This window comes from Macaca mulatta, chromosome 11 (assembly GCF_049350105.2).
Source record: "Macaca mulatta isolate MMU2019108-1 chromosome 11, T2T-MMU8v2.0, whole genome shotgun sequence".
In the NCBI taxonomy this organism is placed as follows: Eukaryota; Metazoa; Chordata; class Mammalia; order Primates; family Cercopithecidae; genus Macaca; species Macaca mulatta.
Genome location: NC_133416.1, coordinates 54,250,604 through 54,278,258, shown reverse-complemented (window position 1 = coordinate 54,278,258; position 27,655 = coordinate 54,250,604). Strand labels below are relative to the sequence as shown.

The window sequence follows — 27,655 nt, the reverse complement described above, 5'->3', positions numbered from 1 at the left end:
AAAAAAAAAAAAAAAAAAAAAAAAAAAAAAAAAAAAAAAAAAAAAGAAAATTATGTCAGTGAAAGAAATCTGACCTAACTGACTCCACCTTGCTTCTAATTTCCAAGTTGTTACACCATTCCTGGGTATAGGCTAAACTAACTTTGGGAGGAACTTAGTTTATAGTATAACTTTGAAACAAAGACGATAACAGCGCTTTGCCAAAACAAACCACCTTCCTACCTGAATACTAGACTGCCTTTGCAGGACCACCACATTAGCTACCAGATTATAAATTATGGTTTAGGAGTCATGCAGCTGGAGGCTGCAGGATTCTGAATCTTTCCAAATTGCTCCTGGGGATAACATCACTATAATAAAACCTAAGATCAGTGCTTGAAGTATTTTGTAGACCCTGTACTCCATGGATCAGCTGGCACCACCCAGATCCATAAACTGGCTCATCTGATCTTGTGGCCTCCATCCAGGAACTGATTCAGTGCAAGAGGACAGCTTAGACTTTTCATGATTTCATCTCTGAACTGATCCATCAGCGCTCCCCACTTTCCAACCCCCTACCCATCAAATTATCCTTAAAATCTCTGATCCCTGAACTCTGGAGAGGCTGATTTGAATAATAATAAAACTTCAGTCTCCCATACTGTGGCTCTGCATGAATTACACTTTCTCTGTTGCAATTCCCCTGTCTTAATAAACTGCTTCTGTCTAGGCAGTGGGCAAGGAGAACCTGTTAGGTGATTACACTAGTGGCTAAATTAGTTTATGGTTACAGTATTTACATATAACCTCAATTACGAGGAAAATTAAATGATTATGGAGGTAACTGAACTAGAGTATACAGATTCTCTTATACTAAGAGTCACTGAGTATATAGTATTCATTGCTAAATTAGAAAGAAATGTTATGGCCCATCTGTAGACAATAAGGCAAATTCAGAGGAGTAATTAAGAGCCACCTGGAACCTTTACTTTTAGATGCATGACCTGTCTCCCCTGGTCTGTAGGGAGTGGAGGATTAAGGAAACAAGGCACAAGGTAGCCCTGGGAGTAAATTAACAGCATAATACACACTTCAAGAACACCCAGAGGTCTGTGAGTGAGACCAGGAGTTGCAAAGTTAAATGGCTGTAGGGACCAGACATGAGATATAAATGAGTAAATGAGCAGTGTTTGTTCTTTGTACATAGATTCACTTTGCATATTAAACATGGAAGAGTATCAGGAAGTGAAGGACCTCTTCAAGAAGAACTATAAACCACTGCTCAAAGAAATTAGAGAGGACACAAACAAATGGAAAAGCATTCCATGCTCATGGATAGGAAGAATCAATATCATGAAAATGACCATACTGCCCAAAGCAATTTATAGATTCAATGCTATTCCCATTAAACTACCATTGACATTCTTCATAGAATTAGAAAAAAAAAATTTAAAATTCATATGGGGTCTGGGCATGGTGGCTCACACTTGTAATTCCAGCACTTTGGGAGGCTGAAGCAGGCAGATCATTTAAAGGTCAGGAGTTCTAGACCAGCTTGACCAACATGGCTAAACCCTGTCTCTACTAAGAATACAAAAATTAGCCAGGCATGGTGGCACATGCCTGTAGTCTCAGCTACTTGGGAGGCTGTGGTGGAGGATCGTTTGAGCCTGGGAGGCGGAGGCTACTTTTAAAAAGTCAAAAAACAACAGATACTGGTGAGGTTGTGGGGAAAAAGAAATGCTTTTACACTGTTGGTGGGAGTATAAATTAGTTCAACCATTGTGGAAGACAGTGTGGCGATTCCTCAAAGAACTAGAGGCAGAAATACCATTAGACCCAGCAATCCCATTACTGGGTATATACTCAAAGGAATATAAATCATTCTATTATAAAGACACATGCATATGTATGTTCATTGCAGCACTATTAACAATAGCAAATAAATGAAATCCACCTAAATGCCCATCAGTAATAGACTGGATAAAGAAAATATGGTACATATCCACTGTGGAATACTATGCAGCCATAAAAAGGAATGAGATCATGTCTTTTGCAAGGACAGAGATGGAGTTGGAGGCCATTATTCTTAGCAAACTAATGCAGGAACAGAAAACCAAATATTGCATGTTCTCACTTATAAGTGGGAGCTAAATGTTAAGAACCCATGGATACCAAGGGTAGGGAACAACACACACTGGGGCCTGTCGGAGGGTGAAAGGTGGGAGGATGGAGAGTATTAGGAAGAATTGCTAGTGGATGCTGGGCTTAATACCTGGGTGATGGGATGATCTGTGCAGCAAATGACAATGGCACATGTTTACCTATGCAACGAAACTGCACATCCTGCATATGTACCCCTGACTTAAAAGTTGGAAATAAAAAATTTTTAAAAATTAAAAAAAGAAAAGAGAAGACTGGGCACGGTGGCTCATGCCTGTAATCCCAGCACTTTGGGAGGCCGAGGCAGATGGATCATCTGAGGTCAGGAGTTTGAGACCAGCCTGGCCAGCATGGTGAAACTCCATCTCTACTAAAAATACAAAAATTAGCAGGACGTGGTGGCTGGTGCCTGTAGTCCTAGTTACTCGGGGGGCTGAGGCAGGAGAATCTTTTGAATCCGAGAGACAGAGATTGCAGTGAGCCGAGATCATGCCACTTCACTCCAGCCTGGGCAACAGAGCTGGACTCTGCCTCAGAAAAAAAAAAAAAAGAAAAGAAAGAAAGAAAAGAGAAGTACTTCTTTATCACAAAGAATATACAGAGGTGAAAGTATGGTGGTAAATGAAAATTAATAGCCTCAGTGTTGGGAACAATTGGGATTAGTGAGGATTGTGGCAAACTGGAGACCACATGTATCATTTAAGAGCACAGTGGTCACTCTGCTCTAGCAGATTACTTCATGAGGGAATATGGCTTTAAATTGCCAAAATTCCAATTTTTCAAAAATAAAAAAACTGTGAATATATATGTTTGGTCAGGCGCGGTGGTTCACACCTGTAATCTCAGCACTTTGGGAGGCCAAGGCAGGCGGATCACAAGGTCAGGAGTTCAAGACCAGCCTGGCCAACATGGTGAAACCCCGTCTCTACTAAAAAATAAGTCAGGCATGATGGCAGGTGCCTATAATCCCAGCTATTCAGGAGGCTGAGGCAGGAGAATTGCTTGAACTTGGGAGGTGGAGGTTGCAGTGAGGTGAGATCGCACCACTGCACTCCAGCCTGGGTGACAGAGCGAGACTCAGTCTCAAAAAAAAAAAAAAAAAAGTATATATATGCACATATACATACATATATATATATATATATATATATATATGAGCTGTATCCCGATTTTTAAACATTTCCTCAAATAAAAAGGTACTGCATAGGTAAAACCAAACAGTTTTGCAGCTTTGCAATTTTTTTCTTTTTTCCTTTTTTTTTTTTACTTATGTCTAGACCTGAAGGAGTCAAATTCAGGCAAATATCTGGGAATCAGGGACCACACAGAATCAGATCAACCTGGGGCTGTGTGTAGAAGACATGTGAGCAGTGAGGACTGCAGAAGCTATGGAAGAACTAGAGACAGAAAGTTCTGAAACTATCTTCGCCTTAGGAACAGACTTTCTCTTCTAGCTGTAGCAAAAACCAGTAATGGTTTCCCAGGCAACATCCAGTCTGGCATAACCTGGAAGTTCATGTGTTTCTGCAATGCAGTATCATCTCCTGATGGGCAAATTTTGACATAATTTTCCAGACTTTTAACCAATCCAGGAATGGAAGCTTAGAATGTTCTACTGAGTATCAACTCCCTGTCGTGGCAAATATTAACCCTTCTGTTATGTGCAAAGAGCTCTTAATGAATTCTCATTATCTTAGTAGCACATTAGAATCAGGTTCTCAAAGCCTGAATGCTTCATAAGTATTCTCTAGGTGATATTTATATTTTATTTGTGGTGCTTACAATGAATATAGATAATTGTATATTTGTAACATCAATGTACTAACTAATGTGGTACTTGACCTAAATGGCTTTAAATATTTCTTCGTAATTGGGCAGAGCTTAGTGGCCTGTTTTCAGATAGATGCTCAGGTTTACACACACGACTCCTCAAAGACAGACTTAAAAATATTTGCTTCCAGGCCTGGTACGTTGGCTCACACCTGTAATTACAGCACTTTGGGAGGCCAAGGCGGGCAGATCACTTGAGCTCAGAAGTTCAAGACCAGCCTGGGCAACATGGTGAGACCCCCATCTCTACAAAAATACAAAAAATTAGCTCTGTGTGGTTGCGCACACCTGTAGTCTCAGCTACTCAGGAGGCTGAGGTGCTAGGATCACCTAACCCTGGGAGGTTGAGGCTGCAGCGAGCCAAGATTGCACCACTGCATTCCAGCCTGAATGATACAGTGAGACCTTGTCTTAAAAAAAAAAGAAAAAAAGAAAAAAAAATTCTTCCTTTATTAAGGAATAACAATAAAATACTGCTGGGTAGTGTCAATAACCATACTATCTGAAACTTTTTAAAAGCCTTTCAAATAACTTCAAACAAACATCTATATTGTTTTTTAGAACACTGGGGAAATAGAATTTAAATGAACAACTGTGTCTTTTAATCCACATTGCATATGTCTGTTATTATTTAAGTCTCATTATTATTTTTTCCACTTACTCTGCAGTGATCTGAACTGACATGGCCTAGCGTTACTGGTCCAGCAAAGCAGTGGAATTCTGTAAGCACACTGCACTAATATCAGCAAGGCATTTGGTGAGGGCATTTGCTGCCAAGTTTCGGAAATTATGATAGAGCTGCTACAAATATTCAAATGCAGGATTTGGGGTGGTCGTTAAGTCTTTAGCTCATTTGGATAAACGCCAACTCACTTGGGTAAATGGGAGTACTATTGCTGGATTCTATGTTAAGACTAAGTTTAATGTTGTAAGAAGCTGCCAATCTGTCTTTTGAAGTGGCTGTGGCGTTTTTCATTCCTACCAGCAACAAATGAGAGTTCTTGTTGCTCCACATCCTCACCAGTATTTGGTGGTGTCAGTGTTCTGATTTTCTAACCATTCTAATAGGGGTGTAATAGTACCTCATTGTTTTAGTTTGTAATTCCCTAATGACATATGATATTGAGTATTTTTTCATGTGCTTATTTGCCATCCGTCTGTCTTTTGGTGAGGTGTCTATTCAGGTCTTTTGTCCATTTTTTTTACTTGGGTTGTTTGCTTTCATATTGTTGAATATTAACACTTTACATATTTTGGATAGAACTTTTTTTTTTTTTTTTTTTGAGGCAAGATCTGTCTCTATAGCCCAGGCTGGAGTGCAGTGGTGTGAACTTGGCTTACTGCAACCTTCTAGGGCTCAAGTCATCCTCCCACCTCAGCCTTCTGAGTAGCTGGGACTACAGGCTTGTGCCACCATGCCTGGCTAATTTTCATATTTTTTTGTATTGTAGTGATGCAGTTTCACCATGTTGCCCAGGCTGATATTTTGGATAATACTTCTTAATCAGATGTATTTGCAAATATTTTCTCCCTGTCTGTGGCTTGCCCTTTTATTTGCTTAACAGTATCTTTTGCCAAGCTGAAATTCTTAGTTTTATTGAAGCCTCACTTATCAATTTTTCTTTCATGGATTGTGCTTTTGGTGTTGAATCTCCAAATTCGCAACTAAACACAGGTCATCTAGAGTTTCTCCTGTTATCTTTTAGGAGTTTTGTAGTTTTATATTTTACGTTTAAGTCTATAATCCACTTTGAGTTAATTTTTGTGAAAGGTGCAAAGTCTATGTTAGATTAATTTTTTTTCTTATTTTGCATGTGGATGTCCTGTTGTTCTAGAACCATTTGTTGAAAAGATTAGTCTTTCTCTATTGAATTGCCTTTGCTCCTTTGTCAAAGATCAATTGACTGTATTTATATAGGTTTATTGTTTTATTTGTCTTTTCCTTCACAAATGCCACACTGTCTTGATCATTATAGCTTTATAGTAACGCTTGATGCCAGATAGCGTCAGTCTTTCACCTCTGTTCTTTTACAATATTATGTTGGCTATTCTGGGTCTTTTGCATTTTCTTATAAACTTTAGAATAAAATTATTAATATTCATAAAATAACTCTCTGATATTTGAATGTGGATTGTGTTGAATCTATAGATCAAGTTATCAGGAAGAACTGGTAGCATGAGGAATTTGAGTCTTCCTATCCATGAGCATGAAAATAGCTCTTCATTTATTTAGTGATTTGATTTCTTTCCTCACAGTTTTGTAGTTTTCCTTATATAGGTCCCAAGATTTATACCTAAGTAATTTTTTGGTGCAAATATGAATGGTCTATTTTTGATTTCAAATTCCAGTTGTTCACTGCTTATATATAGGAAAGCAATTACATTTGTATACTAACTTTGTGTTACGTGATCTTGCTATAATTACTTACTATAATAGTTTCAGGATGGTTTTTTGCTGTTGTTGATTCTTTGGGATTTTCCTTCTTTTTCTTTTCTTTTCTTTTCTTTTCCTTTCTTTTCTTTTCTTTTTTCTTTTCCTTTTCTTTTTTTTGAGATGGAGTTTAGCTCTTGTTGCCCAGGCTGGAGTGCAATGGCACAATCTCAACTCACTGCAACCTCTGCCCCTTGGGTTCAAGAGATTATGCTGTCTCGGTCTCCCGAGTAGCTGGGATTACAGGCATGCACCACCATGTCTGGCTAATTTTTTGTATTTTTAGCAGAGACAGGGTTTCACCATGTTGTTCCCCGGGCTGGTCTCAAACTCCTGACCTCAGGTGATCCGCCTAGCTCGGCCTCCCAAAGTGCTGGAATTACAGGCGTGAGCCACTGCGCCTGGCTTCTTTGGGATTTTCTACATAATCACATCATCTGTGAACAAAGTTTTATTTCTTTCTTCCTTCTCAATCTGTTTACCTTGCTTTTTGTCTGTTTGTTTGTTTGTTTTTTGGTCTTATTGCATTAGTTAGGACTTCCAGTACAATGCTGAATAGAAGTAGTGAGAGGGAGGGGACACCCTTGCCTTGTTTTTGATCATAGGGAGAAAGAATCTAGTTTCCTAACATTAAGCATGATGTTAGGTATAGTTAGTTTGCAGTTATCCTTTATGAAGTTGAGATCCAGTTTCCCTCTGCTCCTAGTTTGTTTAGAGTTTTTTTTCTCTAAACTATGAATGAGTGCTGGATTTTGTCAAGTGCTTTTCTGCATCTGTTGATATGAGCATATAAATTTTTCTTCCTTAGCCTATTGGTATAATAAATTACATTAATTGATTTTCTAATCAATTGAACCACTCTGTATACCTGGAATAAAATACATTTGGTAGTGGTGCATAATTCTTATACATTGTCAGATTTCATTTGCTAACATTTTGTTGAGAATTTCTGGATTTATGATTGTGAAAGATATGAGTCTGTAGTTTTCCTTTCTTTTAATGTCTTTGTCTGGTTTTGGTATAGGATTAATGCTAGCCTCATAGAATGAGTTAAGTGTTTCCTTCACTTCTATTTTCTGGAAGAAATAGTAGAGAATTGGTATCATTTCTGCCTTAAATATTCAGTAGAATTAGCCAGTGAACCCATCTGGGCCTTGTACTTTCTGTTTTAGATGGTTATTAATTATCAGTTAAATTTCTTTAATATATTTTGGCTAATTCAGATTATCTGTTTCTCTTTGTGTGGGTTTCAGTAGACTGTGTCCTTCTAGAAAATGTTCTATTTTCATATAAATGATCATATTTGTGGGCATAGAGTTGTGACTAATATTCCTTTAATATTCTTTTAATGTCCATGGATCAGTAACAATGGCCCCTTTTTCATTTGATATTAGTAATTTACATCTTTTCCCTTTTTTTGTACGTCATTGTATTTTATTTTATTATTTATTTATTTATTTACTTTTTTGAGACGGAGTTTCACTCTTGTTGCCCAGGCTGGAGTGCAATGGTGTGATCTCGACTCACTACAACCTCTACCTTTTGGGTTTAAGCGATCCTCCTGCCGTAGCCTCCCGAGTAGCTGGGATTACAGGCGTCCACCACAATGCTCAGCTAATTTTTTGTATTTTTAGTAGAGATGGGGTTTCACCATGTTGGCAGGCTGGTCTCAAACTCCTGACCTCAGGTGATCCACCTGCCTCGGCCTCCCAAAGTGTTGGGATTACAAGCGTGAGCCACTGTACCTGGCTATCATTGTATTTTAATATGCTTTTTTTTTTTTTTTTTACAAGTGAGGGCAGATATGTTTTTATATCTTTTTTTATTTTCTTTCTTTTTTTTTTTTGAGACAGAGTCTTACTCTGTTACCCAGGCTGGAGTGCAGTGGTGCAACCTCGGCTCACTGCATCCTCTGCCTCCCAAGTTCAGGTGATTCTCCTGCTTCAGCTTCCTGAGTAGCTAGGATTACAGGTGCCTGCCACCATGTCCGGCTAATTTTTGTATTTTTAGTAGAGATGGGGTTTCACCATATTGGCCACACTGGTCTATCATCTGTTTTTTTTTTTTTTTTTTTTTTTTAATAAACTGTCAATTTGTGTACTTTGCCTACTTTTCTATTTTATCTAAAGAGTATTACATAATTAAGTGTATTAACATTTTGGCCTGCCATCCATGCTGCAAATGTTTTAATTTCAGCTTATTATTTTTCTGTTAATTTTATGTTCATATTTTTTCATATATAAACTTATTTATTTATTTATTTTTGAGATGGAGTCTTGCTCTGTTGCCCAGGCTGGAGTGCAGAGGCGTGATCTCGGCTTACTGCAACCTCTGTCTCCTGGGTTCAAGCAATTGCCCTACCTCAGACTCCCGAGTAGCTGGGATTACAGGTGCCTGCCACTACGCCCAGCTAATTTTTGCAATTTTAGTACAGACGGGGTTTCACCATGTTGGCCAGGCCGAACTCCTGGCCTCAGGAGATCCACCTGCCTCAGTCTCCCAAAGTGCTGGGATTACAGGCGTGAGCCACGGCGCCCGGCCCATATATAAATTTTAGATGAAGTTTTTCAGTGTTTTTAAATTGTTTCTTCCTTTGCTACTGTGCTAAATAATACCTAACATTTACTGAGCATTTACTGTATGTCAGGCAACATAGTGATTTATATGTATTATATAAGTTCAGCTTGAACGATCCTTGAGTTAGGTACTATTATCTCCATTTTATGGATCAGAAAACTGAGGCGCAAATAGGTTGAGTATCTTGTTTCTGGTAGGCACATCTAGTAAGTGGCAAGGCTGGGATTTGAAGCTAGTTGCTCTAATGCCAGACACTTAACTACAAAGTTCTACTGCCTCCTAGAAAAGCACTCTAAGTTGAAAATGATATTATTTACCTACTTTTTTATGGTTACATATTTTTAAAAAGTTACACACATAAACACTCTACTTTAAAAATGTCTATATATTCAAATTTCGTAACACAGTGTTATATGTAATAGTCTTTGCAAAGTTAAAGGAATTCATTTATTTTGGAACTGAAATTAATACATCACCTGGTTTGACTAATCTTTGGAAAATTCGGCTAATAGAATATTGGAAGGTGTGGGAAGAACTGTAATAGAGACCAGAAAACTAAGCAGTTTTTTAAAAATGCAATTATTAAGTTCAAGAAAAAAGCAAATGGTTAATAAAACATAACCATAACCAGTATACTGTAACATTAAGTTCTGACTGCTATCTGCATGGGCATAATAAAATGAATAATGAATATTTAACTATACATAAAAAGTGAATAGAGGATGAGGAAATGAAGAATGAAAAAGTGGGAACAGACAACTCTGGTAGACTCAGGTTTGATTTTCTTAGATCTTCCTGACTCACCTCAATATCTGATATTAAACTCTACTGGGGCTGTTGTGAGCAATCTTCTTGTTTCTGGCCCTTACTGCAGCATGTTACTTACAGGGACTATACCTTCCTTAACACATTACCCATCACTCCTCTACTCTACTATGGTGGGGTTTTTTTGGGTAGTTGCTGCCTGTAAGTGAATTTAGAAAGATAATCAGAGGAAGGAGGGTGGGTAGAGGGAAAATGAATAAATTTATAGTCACCAAGTATTAGATGGATTTGGATTGTACACATAATTAATACGGAGAAAAACTGTTTCATTTTCTCATGATCCTCATTTTCTCCCTCGAGACATAGCTGTCACTTCTAGAAATATTTCTTCTTTTCTTTTTTTTTTGAGATGGAGTCTTGCTGCATTGCCCAGGCTGGAGTACAGTGGCACGATCTCAGCTCACTGCAGCCTTTGTCTTCTGGGTTCAAGCGATTCTCCTATCTCAGCCTCTGGAGTAGCTGGGACTACAGGTGCGCACCACCACATCCGGCTGATTTTTGTATTTTTAGTAGAGACGGGATTTCACCTTGCTGGTAAGGCTGGTCTCGAACTCCTGACCTCATGACCCACCCGCCTCAGCCTCCCAAATGCTGGGATTACAGGCGTGAGCCACCACGGCTGGCCTACTTTTAGAAATATTTCTGAAGATGAATTCCAAAAGACTAAAACAGGCTTTACTTCCCCCCTCTCATACAAGAACACATTTCTTCATTTAACAAGTTAAATATATAATACTAATAAATAATTCACAATACTCAAAATGAAGATAATAACCTTAAAGCAGAGGAATTATGAAACAGGATAAGTGGCCAGTGTTGTTTCTGAACACAACAATTTCATTTACTATCTAATTTAGCCACATGGTACCTTTCTATTCCTCATTAAAACCCTGGCCACATATTGCTGCTTCTCCCATCTAAGGTCTGTTCTTTAAATAGCACATGGAACTCCTACTGGTGTGACCTTTCTTCTTGGCAGGTCGTCCGAGAATATTAACTGGAGTACTTTCTCCCACAGTTCCCAGAAGAGCAGGAGACCTCAATATTCTGAGAAGCTTCATTGTTGAAAGTCTAAGTAGTTTGCCAAAAATGACCGATTTTCTTTAAACTAAGGAAATTTCTCTTGTGTTTGCAATAAGTAGCTATCAAAGGGACATTTATGGTTCTAAATTAGTTTCAGTACCTGTAAAGAGACCCATCCCAGCCAGGCACAGTGACTCACACCTGTAATCCCAGCACTTTGGAAGTCCTAGGCGGGCGGATCATGAGGTCAGGAGTTCAAGACCAGCCTGACCAACATGGTGAATTAGCTGGGCGTGGTGCCACACACCTGTAATCCCAGCTACTCAGGAGGCCGAGGCAGGAGAATCGCTTGAACCCAGCAGGTAGAGGTTGCAGTGAGCTGAGATTATGCCACTGTACCCCAGCCTGGGCGACAGAGTGAGACTTCATCTAAAAAAAAAAACAAAAAAAACCTATCCCTGAGAGGAGGCAGGCAGTGGGGAGACAGATGTGTTTCGGGAGCATGGAGGGAAGTTATCTGAAAAATGCTGGCTGCAAAGGGCAAGCAGCCAGTCCTGCAGGGAGGTCTCAACACAGTATGACCAAGGGCCCTCTAGGTGGCAGAGCACAGCAAAAGCACAGCAAGAGCATGTGATATTTATTCAAAATCAAGGGAGGCAGGCAGGAAACCAGAATGCAGCTTAGTGAGGGCAAGAGCAAGGCAGGGCCCCAGTCCCAGCAAGACTGAGCAATGAAATGGCTTTAAAATAACAACAATCTGCAGTTATCAAAACTGGGGCCAAAATGGCAGACACCCTGAAATAAACTGGTGAAATGCAATCTTAAAACAGATGAACAAAAAATGAGCTAGAATCTTGGAGACTATTTGGTTGCCTCATATGATTTATAGGACTGGAGCAATGTTGCTGATCCTCATACTGAAATTTATGTCACAGGGAGAAAATATAATTCTAACTTACTAGAGAACCATGATTGAAGCTGCTCAGGGCTGAGTGTGCAGAAGTATATCTTTGTCTCTAAGGGAAATTGTAAGACAGGCTTGTAGTTTATAAAAGTCATCCATAATTTTTAATCTTTTGTTTTGGGGGTCAGCCAAAATCCTATACCCTAACTTTTGTTGTAATCCAGGTGAGTTAAGGCAGTAATCTGAATTACCATGGCGATTGAGGGTTGGGAAGAAGGTGATGGGTTGAAACAATGATTGGAGTGGAAAGGGGGAAGGGGGCAGGAATTGGGAGCAGGGAATTATTATAAGGAATGGTTCCCTGGTTTCTGCATTGGCTTGAACAACTGAGTGGACAGTTGTGCTCATAGGGAGCTGGGATGGTCAGATGCCTGAATGCAAAATCCAGTCTCACTTTGTACTTCCTGTGTGTACATGAGTCAATTACTTAACCTCTCCGAGGATATAACAAATTAGAGAGTTCATGTTTTGGTACATATCAGAGTCTACTAATTGTTAAGCCCTACGGTAAGTGCTGAGAGTAATCAGACAAATAGAATACAGCTCTTGAATTCATTGTTTGCAGTCAGCTAGGAGAGACATGCAAAAACAATTCACAAGACACAGTGTGAGAAGCGCTAAAATACCTGTGTGCATAAAGCATTCAGTGAGCCCAGAATAATGTACTCTGCTTGCAAATGTAGGGATAAGGAAGGTCTCATGTAGGTGTGAGGAAAGAAGAATGGACATTGGAGCTAGGCTTGAATGAATAGTTTCACCAAAATAAATTTTCTTTGTGATCTTAGACAAATTAATCTCTCCGAGCCTTAGTTTCCTCATTTGGGGTTAATGATAGTACTTGTCCCAAGGAAAGATGGTTAAATGAAATAATGCATGAAAAATGCTCAGCACAGTGCCTGTTACACAGCAAGAACTCCATGAATGTTCGCTATTTTTATTACCATTATTACTTTGGAGAGGCCTGGGAGTCAGTCAGCTCTGATGGACTCAGTGATGTATCAAACTCACAGCTAGTTAGTACCAGAGACTCGACCAGTATCCAGGCTGCCAATTTTATGCTCTAAAATGAAAGGAGAGCTCTGCCCTCATCCAATTCCACTTTTTCCACTGAAGGTTAAATTGGATTCTTTTATGTAAAGTGAACACTCCCAAGTGACTTTTCCCCAAGGAAAGTTTTGAATGAAATCATTTACCATTTGTATGAGCTCATATCCAAAATGAGCACCCACTTGGATAGAGCTGATCAGTCTGCAGTATACAATTTCACTTTGCTTACTGGGTATCTCTTTTTTTTTTTTTTTTGAGGGGGGAGGGCATCTCCAGTTTTTTCCAGGCTACGTATTTCTCCTATTTCAGCCTTTTAAACTCCCGTTCTCTGCAGCCTATTTCATTGACTTTCATATCAAAGGAAAGTGAAAGCAAAAATAGGTTTTACTTTTAGCAAAATGCATTTGCTGTCTGTTGTGATTTAGAAGCTCTTTGCTGGCACTATGGAAAGAGGCAAAAACAAAACAAAACAAAACAAAACAAAAAACAAACAAACAAAAAAACACAAACGTAGCCTCCATATCTGAAATAGTTAAAGCAAACCAGATCCATATGAAATAAGGAAACAGTAATTCTAGAACAATGTATAGATATTCTACAGTGATATGGGGTGGATTTGAATACATTTTTACAAAGAAGGCAAATTAAATTGATGTTCTACTGATTTGGAGCTAATGAGGATGTACAGAGAGAAAAAAACATCAATCATTTATGTGGCAAGCGCCGTGTTAGGTGCTCCCATAGAGTATCTGGAGAAAATGATGTCTGAATTAGCCCAAGAAAATGGTAAAGGACTCAGATTGGCAAAGAGAAAGGCAGGCAAGTGGTTCTCATTAGAATCACCAGGTTCTAAAAAAACACAACACAACAAAACCAAAGAAACAAAAAATCTCCAAAACTTTTGTGTCCAGGCTGCACCCTCAGCGATTCTGCCTCAGTTCCTCAAGGTGAGCAGCCCAGGTGTCCAGCTTTATGAAAGTTCCCTGGGGAATCTATTGTGCAACCTGGGCTGAAAACCTCTGCTTTAGAGCAAAGACTGAATGATGACTATGCCCAAGTCCTGGGTGGACAGAGGCAGGCCTGCGGTGAATATTTCTTCTTCCGGATTGCCATGGAAACATGACTTCCCCCAATTTGCCTAGGATAAGAGTAAAGTGAATGCATTGGGTTGTGAATACGTGAATGTTTGCCTGGGGAAGGACAAAGTGAGGATTTGGGAGAAATAATCTTTTGAGATCTTACAGAACGGCTGAATGCTGACACTGGGGTATAGAATTAGGAAGAAACTTAGAGATTTTAAACAAAAATTGTGGTCTCTGAGGACTTAAATGTATGAAGTTGTAAAGCTGGCAAAAGGTAAAGGAGTGAAAAAAGTCTGGAAACAGACAGCTCAGGGCTTTAGGGTAAGTGGTGTCTCTTTGTGGAAACTGCTTCAATTCAACCTCATTTGTAAATGAGCATACTCATAGCAGCCCAGTGTGTCTGTTGGGAAAGTGATGGCCCCAAGCCTATATTACAAAAATCATAAGATGTTCATTTTACTTCTTCCTCTTTCTTTGACCTTTTCTTCTTCCATGCATGCTTGCTTGCACATAGTCATTTCGGTAGTGGGTAGTCATTAATAAGTGATTAACTTCATGTCCTAACCCCCAGGAGCTGCCTGCAAGATTAAAGAACTGGTTTTTCTTTTAAAGAACAATGATCCTCAGGTCACGGAGACCTCCTTGATGGCATCCAGAAGTTCAATTGACTGAGGGACACAAGCAGCTTTCATCATCAGAGAATCTCAACTCCTACATATCTACCTTACTCATAAAAGCCCCCCAGTTATGTTCAAAGGCAGATGGGGTTTGAGAGGTGCCTCTCGCACCCTCATGCTGTAGCCAATTTGAATAACCTTTTTGTGCTCCTAAGCACCGATGTGTCAGTGTTTGGCTTACTGGCATCAGGTACTCAACCTAAATCTACAACAGTATGAGATAGCATGCAGAGAGCACAGAGTGCCATGCCTGCCACACAGAAAGCAGTAAGCATGAGTTAATATTACTGTTGTTGTTTGAAGGGATCAGGATTCTGTGTGAATGAGTCACAGGTATCCCAGAAGCAGGATTTGTGTAGCTGCTATAAAGAGGGCTTCCCACTGAAACTGGTGTAGGCATAAAGAACCTTGTGTTTCTTGTACAAAGGGAATTGAGAGAAACCACTTCATCCTTAGCCTGCAGGGAGTTGGAGGAAGAAAGGCCTCAAAGAGGCGACCAAAGTGAATGCATGGGGGCCGAAGGTTGGAGACCAGGGCAAGGAGGAAGTGGGTCAGAACAGATGGAACTTGGGCAAGGTCTGTATCTATTTTGGAAACTGAAGCCCAGAACTGGGGCCACAGTGGGGCAGGCTTTCACTTGCTCCCTTTTATGAACCAACCAGCACCGTGGAAAGAACGGGGTGGGATAGACTGAAAGATGACTGAATTGTATGCAGTTTCACTTTTTGGCTGATTATTCCAATTCAAGATTACACGAGCTAATGCATGTGAAAGCATTTCCTAAAGAGCAAAACGCTATGCAAATAGAGTATTAACATTTTTCTTCTGTGTAGAATTTATACCTAAAGATTCCCTCAAGTGATACTAAACTAGTCTGTGCGCTTCAAGCAGGTGTCCAGCGCAGTGCATCGAGGAGGGTCTGTGGGACTGGGAGTGGCCAAGGGAGGAGCCAAGCAGGGCTGGAGGAGCTGACCCAAGAGGCAGCTCTTTTGTGGATCCCAAGCCTGGAACAGCAGAAGTTATGCCGAGGGTTTGCCAAACATCCCCAGAGTCTTCTGTTTGGAAGTTTCAAGGATACGCATTTTGTAAATAGTGTTAGATGAAGTGAAAATGCCAAGCTGGAGATAAACAAAAGTTGTGCTTCAAGAGTTTGGCTCCTAGTCCGTGTTTATGAATTGTTTGCTGAAATGAAGACAAGTGTGAGATGGTAACATAACACTAAAGCAGGCCAATAAGTCCATGGTGCTATGCTGAAAGTGCGAATAAGACCTTGCAAGTAAGTCCATGGTGTTTTGGATTTGGTGTTAGTGGCAGCAGAAAGCCGCTGATATAAGCCTTGAACGGTGTTCAGGGATCTTGTAAACTACTGAAAAGTGAGGAAATAAATGTGTGTCCAAGGTCATTCATTTATTAAGCGGCCTTTAAAGAGGAACATTTTCACTGTGAGATAATAGTTGCTGTAGTGACTTATTTAAGCAAGATTACGGGCTCTTCTCTAAACAGAGCTGTACCTCTCCATTCATGGCACAAGAATGCACAATAGACTTGGTTTTGAAATCAGTCTGCCTTCTGCTAACCAAGCCATGCACCCCAGTGTAGGGCTGCATCTCCTCAGAAAAAGGGACACATTTTTCCACTTTGCACAAAGGCATCCAATGGGGTAATGGCAGCCCTGTCTTGAACAATCAAAAAACACAATGCATGCATTTCTGCTTAGACAACTTCTCAGGGTCACTTCCAGACTCTGGGCTAAGAACCAATGAAACAGGCAATAAAGCTGAAGAAAAAGAAGATAAAAAACAATCAAAATGTAAAGTAGAGGAAATGAAAAAGAACAGCAAAGTGAGCTGAATCATGAACAGTAGGAATTCTCGAGATAAGTGGAGGCTGTCCCTACATATTTCTGGTACTTCGAGTAAACATGGAGAGAAAGTTCACAGTGACCTAATCAAGAGCAGAAATGAAAATGGGGCAAAATGCCATGTGGGGACATTTTGCACGCAGAAGCAACATGAGTCTGGCACCTCCAGGTTACCAGCAACATGACTGCTTTTTATGGAGAATGAGTAAAATGAATATGCTCCCAATGGTCCTCTGAGTTCTTCACATTCATCCCAACTCCCTTTCTCCTCTGCTCCAGCACTGCAGTGGAACTGCATGGCTACAGTTTACATTTCACATTTCAATTTGGGCAATGGATGAGATCTTCTGTACTATATTTGCATCTGCAAGACTCTGCTACTCTTGTTTTTAACTTCTGGATGTTCAGGTACACATTGAAGAAAGGAAGTCCTTAACTCTGAGAAGCAGTATGGTCCTGAAACTACCTAAGAAATGGCTCAATTCCTTTCAATTTCCAAGGAAAGCAAAAGTTACACATTAGAAAGCGAGATGACAATACCTAACCATAGAATTTCATTGAGAGAGATTAGATTAGCTTCAAGGACATATATGGCTCACAGTATATTCCATGCTTTTCCATAGGCCAGGAAGATTTGCAGCTAACACCCTTCCTGAATTCTTGTCCCTATAGGGCTTTCGTGTGGGACATCATTGATCCCTATGAGTTCCAGCTGAGGAATTTGTGACATATTCTATTCCCCCTTGAGATTAGCTTTTAATAATTCATTTATTCATCCAACATTTAAGAGACCCCAACAGTGTTAGATGCTGGGAACCCAAAGATAACTAAGGCATGATCTCTGTCCCCAAAGTCCTTAGTAAGGGGAGATAAGACATGTAATTTTTAAAAGCCACAAAATGCCATGGTGCCATGACAAAAGTATATCTGGGGGACAGATGGGACTCCAAGAAGGAAGAGGTGATTCCAGGTAAGACATACTGTGGAAATAAAGCAGCTATGGGGCAAAGAACGTGTTGCAGTTAGGAAGATGCAGGTAGATCAGTTGACCAATTAAAATCCTGTTCTTGGAGCTGGTAGGATAAAGGATAGGTCCAGGTGGAAGAGGCCCAGGTGAAAGTTTTGCTTCTCCTCGGAGCAAAAATATGACCTCATCTTAACTCATTACATTTGCATTCCAAATAAGGCTACATTCACAGGTATCTGGGTTAGGATATCAACATATCTTTTTTGGGGACACAACCCAGGCCCGTCTGGGTTGAAATGTGGAGGAAGACCCCAGGAGAAGCATAACTTTCCTTTAACCCATAAATCACAAGACTTGGTTGCCTTATGATGAAGCTGTATAGTTCCAACATATGTCTTCAATGAAGAAAATTTAATGTTTAGGAATTCTAGAACTTGCAGAATTGGGAGTTGCCTGGGAGATGAAATGTTCTCTCCATCACCTCTGGCCCTTGGTGCTGAGTTCATTCGCATGTTTAGTTCTAATTTTAGCTGTGAAAAAATATACTTTAAAACATTAACACATTTATTATTTAGTGCTGGATTTAACCGTTTACACTTTCACTGATAAAAGATTAAAAATATGTCTTACTATACGCTGCTACCTGTAGTTAAAAGAGCATTCCTGTTTCTCTTTTTCTCTCTTGTTCTCTATTTTTGAAACTGAGTTAATAATCCCCTTGATGTAGAGATGGGGGATTTTCATCAGTACCAGATCATTTCACCTGCCTTTTCTCCTCCGTGAGATTTCCAATTTCCTGACACTTTCTTTTCACTACGTTTACCATCCATTTCTTGGTTTTAGATGAGATCCCATGGTCTCTCCCTGTGAACACTGCCTCTCAGATACTGTCAGCATTTCTAACTTCTTTTTTTTTTTTTTTTTTTTTTTTGAGACGGAGTCTCGCTCTGTAGCCCGGGCTGGAGTGCAGTGGCCGGATCTCAGCTCACTGCAAGCTCCGCCTCCCGGGTTCACGCCATTCTCCTGCCTCAGCCTCCCGAGTAGCTGGGACTACAGGCGCCCACCACCTCGCCCGGCTAGTTTTTTGTATTTTTTAGTAGAGACGGGGTTTCACGGTGTTCGCCAGGATGGTCTCGATCTCCTGACCTCGTGATCCGCCCGTCTCGGCCTCCCAAAGTGCTGGGATTACAGGCTTGAGCCACCGCGCCCGGCAGCATTTCTAACTTCTCACCCTGGAGCTATCCACCTGGATCCTTTACCTAAACTCCTGAGAGAATGTAAAGATCTGTTTTGAGATGAATCTCAAACACTGTTAAGTAGGGTAGCATTTCTAAAGTCCACAGAACAGCACAAAGGTCCACCTTCAAGTGTGATAGTCACTACCCATTACCTCCCCAAGAGCCATTTTCCCTTCTTTCAGTATGTTCAGGTGGTGAGGAGGGATTTTGCTTCCAAGGAGAGTGGTCCCTGACTCCAGGATGGGCCTAACCAGTCATGGAAATCTCTCTCCCCTTGTCTATTTGTGGTTCTTGGTTTGGGCATTTGACCTTGTTCTGGCCAATAGGTTATAAAAAGAAATCAGCTGGAGATAACCTAAGTAAAGGCAAGATTTTGTGTTGTGTTAATTTCCTTGGGCTGCCATCACGAAGTATCACAAACTGGGTAGGTTACAATAGAAATGTAGTGTCTCACAGTTCTGAAGGCCCTCAGACTGAAATAAGGTGTCAGCAGGCCCATGCTCCTTCTGAAAGCTGTAGAGGAAAAAACCTCTTTTTTGTCTCTTCTTGGCTTTTGATACTGGCCAATGAAGGGGTTTGGATTATGCCACCCCACAATATGCCACTCTGGCATATGGATTATTTTGACCCAAAGGCAACTGAGAAAAAGCAGACACAGGATGAGGTCTCTGTCCACCTCCTATCTGCCTGAAAGCAGAACATAAGCTCCCCTTGTGAAAGTGTCGCCCTCCACCCCCCTACCAGTAAAGGGATAATGTAAAGGGATAATGTAAAGGGAAAACACCTTATCACTGGAGACAAGATGTCATCCAGAGGAATCTACAAAAACAAAACGTATCAACTAGCCCTCATCTACCATAAGTTTCCCCATATATTTGCCTTCCCACAATTTGCTGCCCCTAGAAGCTCAAAGTCATTTTCCTTTGTCTTGCCAGTTCTCTACAAAATTATTGTTCTTTGCTCAATGCTATGTAAATTCAAGTTCCTTTTTTTTTTTTTTTTAGATGGAGTCTCACTCTGTCGCCCGCTCAAGCTAGAGTTCAGGGCTGTGATCTTGGCTTACTGCAACCTCCGCCTCCCGGGTTCAAGCAGTTCTCCTGCCTCAGTCTCCTGAGTAGCTGGGATTATAGGAGCCCACCACCACACCCAGCTAATTTTTGTATTTTTAGTAGAGACAGGGTTTCACCATGTTGGTCAGGCTGGTCTTGAACTCCTGACCTCGTGATCCGCCTACCTTGGCCTCCCAAAGTGCTGGATTACAGGTATGAGCCACTGCGCCAGGCTAAGTTCAAGTTCTAATCACTCCTCTGAATTACTCATTACTGAATACTCCTGTGTGTCTGTGCAATGCATATTTCAATAAACTTGTTTGTTTTTCTCTTGTTAATCTGTCTTTTGTCAGTCTAATATATAATCTTTTTTTTTTTTTTTGAGACTGAATCTAGCTCTGTTGTTGCCTAGCCTGGAGTGTACTACCACGATTTCAGCTCACTGCAACCTCCACCTCCTGGGTTCAAGCAGTTCTCCTGCCTCAGCCTCCTGAATAGTTGGGATTACAGGAGCCTGCCACCCAGCCCAGCTAATCTTTGGATTTTTAGTAGAGATGGGGTTTCAACTTGTTGGCCAGGCTGGTCTCGAACTCCTGGCCTCAAGTGATTCACCCACTTTAGCCTCTCAAACTGCTGGGATTACAGGCCTGAGCCACTGTGCCCGGCCACTCTAATATACAGTCTTATTCTTCCTAGCTGGAGAACCTAAGATGGGTACAGAAAAGATAATTATTTTCCTCTCCTACACCAGCAATACTTGGCATTCCTCGGCTTGCAGTTTCAATACTTCAACTTCTGCCTCCTTCTTCACAGGACTGTCTTCCCTCTGTGTGTGTCTGTGCCTTCACATAGCATTCTCCTCTTGTGTTTCTCTCTGTTTTTTCTTTTTGTAGGGACATCAGTTATTGGATTAGGGCCCACCCTGGTTCAATATGACCTCATCTTAACTAATTACATTTGCATTCCAACTAAGGCTACATTCACAGGTGTCTGGGTTAGGATATCAACATATCTTTTTTGGGGACACAGTTCAATCCATATAAAGGCCTTTTGCTCCTGCCTTTCATTTGTCTGGAGATGCAGCAACATCTTGTGACTATGAAGCTACAAACATGAGGAAACAAGTTTACAAGCTAAAGCTGGTGGAAAGGAAAGCTAAGGTAAAGGTAGGAGTCTGATAGCATCACTGCACAGTTGAACTACTGCCCAGCAACCACGCACCTCTAGACCTCTTGCTAGGTAAGAAAAATAACTCCAGGTTACTTAACCCACTGCCAGGTTTCTTTCACTTATAGCCAAAAACATTGCAATGCATGCACAAAACTTTCCTTACTTCATAATAAAATTAGAAAAATAAGTAAGGTAATAAAATTTTCATAGATCTGGATTCATTAAATTTAAAGGACTAATCTTTATTCTGAAATTATGTTGTTCCCATTTTTTAAAAATTAAAATATCCTTTCTTTTATGAAATGATGGTATTTGTAGATTGTAATTGTTATTTTTTAGTGTCTTTGGTAAAGGAAGGAAAAAGGGAAGGGAAAAAGGAAGGAAGAGAAGAAAAAAGATTTCAGAAAGTTAGTCTTTCTCTAATTTTTAAAAATTCTTTTACTTAGCTTCTGAAACTCAAAAGTCTGTGATGAGAAGAATGCTGGTTAAACTTGCTTTGAAGGGCTAGAACCAGTGGTGTGTGCTGGAGCCGCTGGCAGCAGCTACCGAGAGCAGATGGTTAAATTTCCAGGAAGCTACTTGGCATCACCCGGATGGTTTGAAATCCAATGTGGCGGGAGTATTTGCATCATGGAAATCTGCAAATGTTATAAATCAAACCACCTCCCCTTCCCCCGCTGGTCGTTTACCAGCACACCACTGTCTCCAGCCTGCGTCTTGCAAGTAGCCAGAGGGTAAGCATGCAAGGTACAGCTCACACCAACTAAAACACACATAGAATTGAGGTAAACTTCATTTACTAATTTATACATTTACAATGGAAAATATTCTTGGCCACGTGCGGTGCAATCCCAGCACTTTGGGAGGGCCAAGGTGGGAGAATCGCTTTAGCCCAGGAGTTCAAGACCAGCCTGGGCAACACAGGGAGACCCTTTCTCTGCAAAAAAGAAAAAGAAAAAAAGAAAAAGAAAAACAGTCGCTCTCATTGCTGGTTTAAGTACTTAATGGTCTATTTTCCTCAGTAAAATGTCAGCTCTGCCTCAGCAGGAACCATATTTGTTCTGTTAATGCAATATCCCCACTGCCTAGCATAGCACCAACTGGGTGCAGGGGCCCTTGTCTTCCTTGGAGTCATGATCACAGATTCCATAGTTATCAGAACACTGAGGGAATCAAAGTCTATTACAGCACACACAAAAAATTTATGAGTGTGGGAAGTCTGTAGACAGATGAGTCCCTGTCCTCATATGGCACACAATTCTAAGATGGCTGAGCAAAAATATGCAATTAACAAAAGCACTTTGTAATTTCAAGTAGTGAAAGTTACAAGGATGTGAGTTTTAAACAGTCTACTGTAATGTGTTCAGTAAAATACTGGTTCAAGGGGTGATATATAGGTATTCAAAAAAAAGAAATGGTTCTGTAGCCAGTATATTTGGGAAGTGTTGGTTAACCCAAGTTAAATCGAAATCTTTATTGTTAAACTTCTCTGAGCCTTTAATATGATGTTGATATGTGGGAGTCTATTTTGAGCATGGAATCCAATTTTGAGATGCATTGCCTATTTAAGTGTCTCACAGAGCACATTTTAGGAAACACCAGCACATTGCCATCTTAGATTTCTCAAAAGGTCTCTACTTCCTTGAGGTAATTTTCTATTAGGCACTAGAGTAAAATATATTTAGAAATTCCATCCCTAGACAGCAAGAGATAGACAGTTCGGAAGTTTTCTATGTACATTCTGCCCACTTCTTTACCTATATACAATCACTATGACATACATGTTTACCTGACTATTAGAATTTGTGAGTACCTGAATTGTAGCACTCTATTTTTCCCTAACTGGCAAAAGTTCATTCCCTAATTGGGTAGCTAACACTCCCAAGATATCAGATATGTTATTTGATCAGGATGTTAATCCTCTTTATGTCACCTGTTTGCCAAATGGTATAAAGAATAAAAACCATCCTTTTAATCATTGCCAAAAAAAAGAGAGACCCCTGAAGTCATTCTAATCTAGTTTTTACCTGTTGGGCAGAACTAAACTCTGTCTATCCCAGTAAGACACTCCATTTGCATTTATACTCTCTGGAGTGATGAGTTTTAAAATCTTGTTTGTTTATATGTCCTCATTTTTGCATATCCTTATGGGCAGTTGGATGTTTCTACTCTTAAGACAGTATGCTGTGGCAAGTGAGAGCTGGGATTCTGGAGCCAGTCTGAGTTCAAGTTGCAGCTCAACTGTTACTAGCCATGTGGCCTTGTGCAAGTTACTTAAGCCTCAGTTTTCATCAACTGTGCAATGGGAGTAATAGCACTAATAATCTGCCTCCTGAGTTACTGAAAGGGTATTAAAAAGATAATAGGTATAAAGCACTGAACATAGTAGTATTCTTTTTTTTTTTTTTTTTTGAGACGGAGTCTCATTCTGTCACCCAGGCTGGAGTGCAGTGGCATGATCTCGGCTCACTGCAATCTCTGCTTCCCAGGTTCAAGTGATTCTCCTGCCTCAGCCTCCCGAGTAGCTAGGATTACAGGCACGCACCACCACGCCCGGCTAATTTTTGTATTTTTAGTAGACATGATGTTTCACCATGTTCGTCAGGCTGGTCTCAAACGCCTGACCTTGTGATCCGCCTGCCTCAGCCTCCCAAAGTGCTGGGATTACAGGCGTGAGCAACCGTGCCAGGCCAGTAGTATTCTTATCACTCTAGCTCTCTCAATACTGTAGGTCTATTGCTTACAGTGATTCCCAGTGAATTCTAAGTCTTCTCTCTTATCCAACCAAATCAGGTAAATACATTTGGTTCCTCAAGCACCCCCTCACTAGAAGGATCTCCCAGGCTTTCAGTCATTTCAGCTGTTCTTTTCTGAATCATCTTCAAGTTTCACTGGCGCTCTTCAGTTTTAGGATTTCTAACTGGACGCAGTCCTCTGAAAAATGCCTGCTTAGAGAAACAGAACTGTTCGTGACTTCAAAATTACATCAAAGTGTTCTTTGAAAAGGTTTGTGAAGCCTTCAGCCTTTCCATTAGGACTAGGAACGGGCTATTATTAGAATGCACTTCTGCACTGATCTTGTTGGATTTTTCTGATTTTGAAGGGGGAAATTACAGGATGTTTCTTTTGACAGGATTGGAATCACAGAAGGTTGTGATGGTTGGTAATGATGTGTTGTCCTTTGTTTAGTACTGACAAAATGTTGAATTGTTTTACGTTTTTTTTTTCAGTAGAGGAGATAAATTAGACTGAGAAGAAAAATGTTCTGAATTTAAAAGAATTTAGAAAGCCAGTATTCTTTCTAATATATATTAGAAAGAATCTATCTCAGCCAGGTGGGGTGGGTCATGCCTGTAATCCCAGCACTTTGGGAGGCCAAGGCAGGCGGATCACCTGAGGTTGGGAGTTCAAGACCAGCCTAGCCAACATGGTGAAACTCTGTCTCTACTACAAATACAAAGAAAATTAGCTGGGCGTGGTGGCACATGCCTGTAATCCCAGCTACTTAGGAGGCTGAGGCAGGAGAATCACTTGAACCTGGGAGGTTGCAGTGAGCTGAGATTGCACCATTGTACTCCAGCCTGGGCAACAAGAGCGAGGCTCCGTCTCAAAAAAAAAAAAAAAAATTAATGAAAGAATCTATCTCATTCTAATGTTCTTTCTGATACACATTCGAAAATACTGCACTGAAATATATATCAAGAAAATACTGTTGAGGCCAAGTGCAGGGGTTAATGTGTATAGTCTCCGCACTTTGAGAGATGAGGTGAGAGGATTGCTTGAGGCCAGGAGTTCAAGACCAGCCTGGGCAACATGGCAGAAACCCATCTCTACAAAAAATACAAATAATTAGCCACACGTGGCAGCAGGTGCCTATAGTCCCAACTACCCAGGAGGCTGAAGTCCAGGAGGTTGAGGCTATAGTGAGCCATGATTGTGCCACTGCACTTACAGAGTGAGACCCTATCTCAAAAAAAAAAAAAAAAAAAAAAAAGAAAGAAAAGAAAAAAAAAGCAAGCAAGCAAGAAAAAGAGAATATAGTTGAAAATACCTTAACTAATTGGAACCTAACTCCCTGGAAGCATTATATACATATATGTATGTATGTATATGTATACTGTCTCCTGAAAGTATTGAATAAAAAACTAGTTGACCTCAGTGGTTAAAAAAAAATCAACTGCTTTTTTTCCCCATATGTTTGTTGGCTGCACGAATGTCTTCTTTTGAGAAGTGTCTGTTCATGTCCTTTGCCCACATTTAAATTTTTTTTTTTTTCTCATGAATTTGTTTAAGTTCCTTGTAGATTCTGGATATTAGACATTTGTCAGATGGATAGATTGCAAAAATGTTCTCCCATTCTCTAGGTTGTCTGTTCACTCTAATGATGGTCTCTTTTGCTGTGCAGAAGCTCTTTAGTTTAATTAGATTCCATTTGTCTATTTTTGTTTTTGTTGCTCTTGCTTTTGGCGTTTTTGTTATAAAATCTTTGCTCATGCCTATGTCCCAAATGGTATTGCCTAGAGTTTCTTCTAGAGTTTTTATAGTTTTGGGTTTTATATTAAAGTCTTTAATCCATCTTGAGTTAATTTTTGTGTAAGGTGTAAGGAAGGGGTCCAGTTTCAATTTTCTGCACATAGCTAGCCAGCTCTCGAGCACTATTTAGTAAATAGGGAATCCTTTCCCCATTGCTTGTTTTTGTCAGGTTTGTCAAAGATCAGACGGTTGTAGGTGTGCAGGCATATACACCATGGAATACTATGCAGTCATAAAAAGGAATGAGATCATGTCCTTTGCAGGGGCATGGATGGAGCTAGAAACCATTATCCTCAGCAAGCTAATGCAGGAACAGAAAACCAAACACCGCATGTTCTCACTTGTAAGTGGGAGCTGAATGATGAGAACACATAGACACATAGTGGGGAACACCACACACTGGGGCCTGTTGGGGGTGTGGGGAGAGAGAGCATCAGGAAGAATAGCTAATAAGTGTTGGGTTTAATATCTGGGTGATGGGTTGATCTGTGTAGCAAACCACCATGGTACATGTTTGCCTATGTAACAAACCTCCACATCCTGCACAGTGAGCTGAGATTGCACCATTGCACTCCAGCCTGGGCAACAAGAGCTTAAAATACAAGTTGAAGAAAAAAATTAACTCAAAAAAAACATTTAAACGTGGGCAAAGGACATGAACAGACACTTCTCAATAAGTCAATCCAATGTCTTATTTCATATATATATATGACACTGACATATTGATATATACATGTCAACATATATATAATATTGACCCAAAATTTAATCTCAATAGAAGAAGAGATTATTGTCTGTTTTGCCTCTGCTGTACCCTCAGTCTCTAGAAGAGTACCTGGCACAGAGTAGGCATTCAGTCAAGATTTGTTAAATGGATTGATGAATAAATGAATGAATGAAAATACTGTGTTTGGTACTGGAAAAATGAGAAGTGATGTTCAGAATTATGAAGCAGAGGCATTGTGAGGTCTGTAATCATCAACATAATATTAATCATGTCCCAATGAAACTGTACCTCTTAAAGCAGAGCAGTTGTTTTGTAAAGTATTTAGAAATATGCTGACAAAATACTGCTTTTTAAAAAGAAAGTTGATTAACCGGAAATATTATTTCGCCAGAATGGTCCACATTTGCAATTAATTGAGGCTTCAAATTTAAAGAAGAAAGATGCAGACTCTGAGAGGATGAATTATTATATTGGTGCAAATTTTGCATTTGATAATAAAGCTTTATGAAAATCTCCCCCTCGGCTAGTATGTCCAGATGTTCTGATGAGCTTTGATGTTCCCTTGTGTCATCTTTGAGAACAGACCTCCCTAGTTTAAGGTCCATGTTAGTTTTCTTAATTCAAACTAAATAACATTGGCACAGAAGGTCTTGTATGAGCCTTTCAGAGATGTAGAAGATCAGAAACAGAGAAGGGGAAGGTAGAGATTAGTTGTTAGGTTCTAAATTGTGGTTGCAACCTCACAGTAGATAATTGGGCATTTTACAAAGCAAATTAAGGCAAATTATGGTAATGCTCCAATTTGCAATTTGTATAATCTAGACACAAATTTATGTAATTACTTTTCAAAGTTAAAAATGATAGACAATTGCCTCAGGGCCTGTTGTAAACAATGGTAATGCATTTTTATACCTTCAGCATGAAGAGAATCAATCTACGTTCATGACACTGGTACATTTGGGGTCACGTCCCAATTTTCTTTGCTTTTTTTCCCCTTTATTTTTTGAGATGGAGGCAAGAGCTACAAAGGCTACCTGGACTGTTGCCATTCCATTGTTTGAAAGCATAAGCCTGATGTTATCTGTCCTCACCAGCCCATGAAATTTCCTGAGGCAGCACTCCACCTGCTTAAGTAGTAACTTAGCACTGCCTCCCAACAATGTGTCCCTACTTATGCTGGGGACTTTTTACAAGTGGGTGCTTTGCACCTGTCCACATACCAGTCTGTCAAATGCAGTCAGCACATGGCATCCACTGGGTCCTCCTCCAGCTGCACTTCCTGATGCCTGTCCGCCATCTAGTTCCTACCACAGCCAACCACCACAGCCAGCCACCACTGTCTGAGGTGAGGATGCTGGTGTCTATGCCAAAGGTGCTGTATTCTCGGGTATGAGTGTGGTGTGGGATTTTGTACAGAGGAAGGGAGAAAGGCCTCTTTCTAATTCTCTGCTACCCTTGGTCTTGTGGGCCCTTAAGCAGATCTGATTACATTTAGAGTCCTTTCTATTCTTC

General features: G+C 40.2%; 1 pseudogene across 1 annotated transcript in view; it reads left to right on the top strand.

The window, feature by feature from the left end:
- The window catches only part of LOC107000844 (interferon-induced transmembrane protein 3 pseudogene), a 79,036-nt pseudogene that overhangs the window by 4,260 nt on the left and 47,121 nt on the right, over nt 1-27,655 (top strand). The window contains exons 2-3 of the transcript XR_013400671.1: nt 19,669-19,926; nt 21,330-21,617. The product of XR_013400671.1 is annotated as an interferon-induced transmembrane protein 3 pseudogene (transcript). The remainder of the gene's footprint in view (nt 1-19,668; nt 19,927-21,329; nt 21,618-27,655) is intronic.